At 37.7% G+C, this 6394-nt stretch overlaps 1 long non-coding RNA gene across 1 annotated transcript; it reads left to right on the top strand.

Annotated features, from left to right (window-relative positions):
- Positions 1–3925: 3925 nt before the first annotated feature.
- LOC145069060 (uncharacterized) lies at positions 3926–4690 on the top strand. The gene is made up of 2 exons (XR_013689255.1): positions 3926–4194; positions 4350–4690. It is a non-coding gene; the product is annotated as an uncharacterized LOC145069060 (long non-coding RNA).
- The last annotated feature ends 1704 nt before the right edge of the window (positions 4691–6394 follow it).

The following is a 6394-nucleotide window of genomic DNA, read 5'->3' as shown; positions in this document are numbered from 1 at the left end:
CTGATACTTTTCCCGAGGAATTGCCAGGAGTGCCTCACAAGAGGCACGTTGAGTTTTAGATTGATTTGATGCCTGGTTCGGCTCTGGTAGCCAGGGCGTCGTATCGCCTAGCACCGCCTGAGATGCATGAGTTGTCTACGCACATGCAGGAGCTGCTAGGTTTTATCCATCCGAGCAGTTCCCCGTGGGGGGAACCAATTTTTTATGTGAAGAAGAAGGACGGGTCACACATGATGTGTATCGATTATTAGGAACTAAACAAGCTAACGGTGAAGAACCGTTACCCGCTTCTGAGGATCGACAATCTATTTGATCAACTTCAGGGTGCCTCTTGGTGTTCCAAGATTGATATTCGGTTAGGATATCATTAGATGAGGATCTGAGATGATGATGTACAAAAGACAACCTTTAGAACTCGTTATGGTCATTACGAGTTTGCGGTGAGGCCTTTCGGGCTCACCAATGCGCCAACAACATTCACGGATCTCATGAATCGGGTCAGTAGGCCGATGCTGGATCGATCGGTGGTTGTTTTTATTGATGATATTTTGGTTTACTCCAAGACCAAGGAGCAACATGAGCAGCATTTGCGAGAGGTGTGAGGAGGGAAGGTTGTATGCCAAAATTTCCAAATACGAGTTTTGGTTGCGTGAGGTGCGGTTTTTGGGGCATGTCATCAACCAGGATGGAATCTTGGTAGACCCGGCCAAGATCAAGTCTGTGATGAGTTGGGAAATTCCAAAAAGTTCATCATATATCCGAAGTTTCTTGGGTCTTGGGGGGTATTACCAGAGATTTATTCTGGATTTCTCCAAGATTGCGGTGCCCCTGACCCTTCTGACCAAGAAGAATGTGACCTTTCGGTGGGGTCAGGACCAGCAGTAAGCCTTCGAGACTTTGAGGCAAAGGTTGTGAGAGGCCCCGATTCTCGCGTTACCAGAGGATTGGATGATTTTGTTGTTTATTGCGACACTTCTATTTCAGGATTAGGAGTTGTTCATGAGGCGAACTACCCCACGCATGATTTGGAATTGGGGGTGGTGATTTTTGCCCTCAAGATCTGGAGGCACTATTTGTACGGGGTCCGGTGTACTATCTACACTGATCATAAAAGTTTGAAATATTTGATGGATCAACCCAATTTTAATATGCGACAACGGAGGTGGTTGAATGTGGCAAAAGATTATGACTGTGAGATTCTATACCACCCCGGGAAGGCCAATGTGGTGGCCGATGCTTTGAGCCGTAAGGCGGTTTGTTCATCAATCTGAGATATTTGTTTGAGGATGATTGTCACTTCACCTTTGATGAATTTGATCAAGGAGGCCCAGGTGGAAGGATTGAAAAAGGAAAATTTGAAGACTGAGCGGATTAGAGGCCAAATTCCTTTGTTTATTAGAGATAGTCGGGGGTTGTTGACTAAGTGTGCTAGGATTTCGGTTTTGGCATTAGGTGGGGCGAGGCAGACAAATTTTGGAGGAGGCGCATAAATCAAAATTTTCTATCCACCCGGGGGCCACGAACATGTACCAAGATTTGAGGTTGAGTTACTAGTAGCCCTGTATGAAAAGCGAAGTTGTTTGGTTTGTTGAGCGGTGTGAGACTTGTAGGAAGGTCAAAGCCGAACATTGGAGACCTCACGGAAAGGTCCATCCGTTATTTATCCCCATGTGGAAGTGGGAGGAGATCACTACAGATTTTTATCATGAAATTGCCCAGGACGACTCGGGGTATTGATTCTATTTGGGTTATTGTGGACAGGTTGACCAAGAGTGCACATTTTATCCCAATTGTTGAGAATATATCCGCAGAAAAGTTGGCAAATATCTATGTTCGGGAGGTGGTAGTTCGTTTCACCTCTAGGTTTTGGATAAAGTTCCATGAGGAGTTGGGTACTCAATTGCATTTCAGTACAACATACCACCCTCAGACCGACAGTCAGAGCGAGTGGACGATCCAGACGCTCGAGGATATGCTTCAGGATTGCATGCTGGATTTCGGAAGGATTTGGGATACTTACCTTCCATTAGCAGAGTTCTCTTACAACAAAATTTATCATGCTATTATTAATCGACCACCATTCAAGATGTTGTATGGAAGGAGGTGTAGGACCCCAGTTTTTTGGGGAGAGGTCGTACCTCGGGTCATGGGAAGCACTGAGGTGGTGCTTAAGACCATTGATTTGATTCAGTAGGTGCGCGACAAACTGTGGGTAGTGCAGAGTTATCAAAGATTTATGCTGACTGACGTCATTCGGATCTTGAGTTTCAGGTGGGAGACTGTGTGTTGTTGAAGGTGTCACCTTGGAAAGGTGTCATTCGATTTTAGAAGAGGGGCAAGTTGGGTCCTCGATATATTGGTCCATTCAGGATTTATGTCCGTGTTGGCAGGGTTGCATAACGACTAGATCTTCCTGATGAGCTCAGTTATATCCACAAGACTTTCCATGTATCTTAGTTGCGAAAATGTGGAGCCGGTGATTCTACAGTGATCGTGTTAGATGATATTCATGTAGGTGAGCGCATGAATTATGTAGAGAAGCCCATTGCGGTTCTTGACAGGAAGACTAAACGTAACAAGGTGGTAAATCTAGTGAAGGTGCAATGGCATCACCGACATCTTAGGAGGCTTTTGGAGGTAAAAAGTTCATACCTTGTTGATCCTTTTGATAGTTGGATTTGTTTATGAGCTCTTTTGGGTCCATGGATTCTCTTTTGTGAGTTTGGGCAACTCTAGAAGCTAGAAAGGCTAGATCTCGGTCCCTATGAGGTGTTAGAGTCATAAAAATATCATCTTGGAGAATGTTATGAAGCCATGCATGAATCTAAGTCATTAATGTAAGTCTTGATGAACAAATACGGATGTTGGACTCCCATAAGACATGTTAAGGCATAAACTTGCTAACTTTACACTTTAGGACCCCTCTAATAACCGATATCTGGAGGTTGGAGAAAGTGGTTGCATGGTTTAAGCACCAAAAAGCTTAAGGTGCTGAACATCGCAATACATTGGGCGTACTAGGATGTACGCAACGCGTACTGCATGGCGCTCGCGTACACCCAACATAAAGGGAGTTATGTCGTATGTACGCCCCAGTGGGGTTTTGGACGTTTGTTGGACTTTTGAGTCATTGGGACCTATTTGGTTTTGGGCCTTGATCTGTTTAGAGTAGGCGAGCCTTTAACTTTTGCTAATGGGCCTTAAGTGATGTAGTTGGGCCTTTTGGGCCTTGGAGCCCGTTATTGCATTTGGGCCAGGAATGACTAGGCTCATTAAGGGAAAAAACATGTGAGACCTTATTTATGGTTTTGGAATTAGGGCTAAGGCTCATTATTTGGGATTGTGACCTTATTATGATTAGGGTTAATTGTTTGTGTTGTGTGGGATCTTCTTGATTAGCAACCGAGCAGCTTGTTGCTTCCAGCAGACAGAGGTGAGTATTCTTATTGTATCAATGAGTTGAAGGCACCAAGGCCGACCCATTATTTGTTTTGTAGGATACATATTACCTGTGTGCTATGTGTATGAAAGACCAGGGTGTGACCTTTGGCACCTGTATGAAAGACCAGGATACATCCCATGGTAGTAACATGAAACACCAGGATCTGGCCCCTGGCAGTCACATGAAAGACCCAGATCTAGCCCCTGGCAATTGTATCGAAGACTAGGATTTGGCCCGCGACAAGAATCATATGTAAGACTATGATTTGACCCATAACATTAATTTGTATGTTGACATGTGGTACTTTTTGGAAAACTTACTAAGTGTTTTCTTACAGATTGTGTTTATGGTTTCCGGTACTTTCGATACTAAGAGGAATGGCCCGGCGCAATGGCACATCATTCACTTCCGTTATTTCCGCATTTTGATATTGTATTCTAATGATGTGAATTTTATACATTATGATGGTTTTGGAACAATTTTTATTCCTGTAGTACTTCTTTTTTAAAATGAAATAATTTTATCGTGTTTTGGGGTCATTACACGATCCAATCAAAAGAAATAAATAATCATGTGCACACTGATCGAGCATTTCCAATCGAAAAGTAAACTTCAAGCTCTCACTTCTTCCAAATCTCAATTTCTATATCTAATCTCTTGAATATTCGCCATAATAGATCTCAAAAATTTCATGTCGATCCTTCGAGAGAACACTTTCTTCTGTCGGAAATCATGACCAAACAGCACACCAGGTAGTCTTGAATTCCCCAGTAAGTTTAAATTGTCGTCGGAACAAAACGTCAAAATACGTCACCGGAAAAGCACTGTATACGCATACTCATATCTGATTTTCATTCTGTTGTATTTGTTGATGGTTTAAATGAAAATGTTATCGGAAAACTCGTAGGGATCTTGATCTCGATTAACCGACGCATAAGTCACCGATGAAGAGGAAGACGAAGAGATCTGATGTAAACGACGGTGTACCAATCTCTAATAGTTAATGTAGAAGACGATGGTGGCAGAAATTATTAGATGAGAGGAAGACGAAGCAATCTGATGGTAACGGTGGTCGAATGACGACGGAAGCAGCGGGAGCGAGATGGTGGCTAAAAAAGTTTGAAGCATTTTATGTTTATGGTTTTTTCTTGATGAAGAAGAAAATGAGAGGTTTATTGGTTTAGATCTGATTTATGGTATGACGAATGTAAATTTGATCTATTTTAAGAAAATTAATTCTGACAAAAATACCCTCAGCTTTAAGAGTAATTGACATGAACAAAAATACATTTAATTTTACAAGTTTCTAAATGTTAATTTTAATGGGTCTTAACCTTTTAGGATTTTCATTTGATTTTATATATATATATATATATATATATATATATATATATATATATATATATATATATATATAATCCGTGGAAACCACGGTTACAAAATTGATTAAATATTCATAGTAAAAAATTTAAAATTATTAATTAATTATTTTATATAAAATTTTAAATACATTATTAGTTAAAAGATTTTTTTATTAGTTATGTAAAATTATAATTATCGATTCAAATAAATATGTGTAATTAATTTATCATATATATTAGATTATTTTTATTTGTGAATTAATGAAAACGATAATATAAAATTTAAAATTTAAAATAAAGAATAAATATATTGACAAATAACATCACATTAATTAGGAGGTTTAATGAATTTAAAATGGAGAATTAATAAAATGACAAGTGACATCATATTAATTAGGAGTTCTAATATTATGACACTTGACAAAATGACTACTCTTTTATTAGTATATATATATATATATATATATATATATATATATATATATATATATATATATATATATATATAGTTGGATGAAAGAAAAAATATAAATCATTAATCAATTAGTCTTGAAGTTTAAAAAGAAAAGACTTTTTATAAACTGAAGTTTGAAGTTTAGTAGATAAAGTGTATAAATAAATAGCCTTCTAAAATTGAATTAAATAATTTACTATTTGTTTTATTTTACCAATATTATTGGAGGTAAATATATCACATAATTATTATGTATTTCATTAATGTGATCGTTTCTTCATTAGTGTGACTAATGTCTTTTTCTATACTTTATAACAAAATTGTTAATTTTGAAATATTAAATAATGTATAACATTAATAATAAAATATTAACTTAATATATTGGGACGTCATATACATACTATAAAGGATGTGCTGTATAGAATTACCCTATTGTTTAATTAAAAAAATCATTTAAAATTGTTGTCATTCGAAGAATCATGGGTTCATCAACCCGCATACAACTATTGGAGCGGTACCAATTTGTTTCGAAATAGTGAGTTTGACGATACCATCAGTACTACCAGCCCAAACACCACCATTCTGTGCACCGTTAAGGATAGAATTAGATTATGAAAAAAGTATGAATAAATGAACATTTATATAAAATCTTTATCAGATCAATTATTGAATATAACAAAATAAAATTAAGATATAAAGGTTAGTTAATATTCTTATTTAGTAACACATTATTTTTTATAAATACGTTGAATAAAACAAAATAGTTAGTAAGTTTAACAATTATATATACTATTAACTCACATAAGTCTTACTTTTGTTTTGAAGTCTTGTCCAACATTGAACACTTAGAACTTAATGAAGCATTTTGGGTTCATGAAACGTGTAACAAATGAACAGATCATTTGAGAAGAGAATGAATCATCTGACAAAGGAACGGATTAAGTATCAAAGGAACGGATCATCTAAAAATGGTTTAGAGAAATTTGGAGTGGCTTGGAGCAACTTGGAGCAACATGGAGCATCATGTTGCGTCACGTAGAGGGAAGTTGTGCCATCCTTAGGGATGTTGCGCCATGAAGGGATGAGTTGCGCCATTCGGTGCATGTTGCGCTAAATGGGAAGGAGTTGTACCACATA

The sequence above is a fragment of the Lactuca serriola genome, chromosome 8 (genome assembly GCF_051521515.1).
Source record: "Lactuca serriola cultivar US96UC23 chromosome 8, Lser_US96UC23_V15, whole genome shotgun sequence".
NCBI lineage: Eukaryota > Viridiplantae > Streptophyta > Magnoliopsida > Asterales > Asteraceae > Lactuca > Lactuca serriola.
This window is presented reverse-complemented; position numbering and strand designations above follow the sequence as displayed.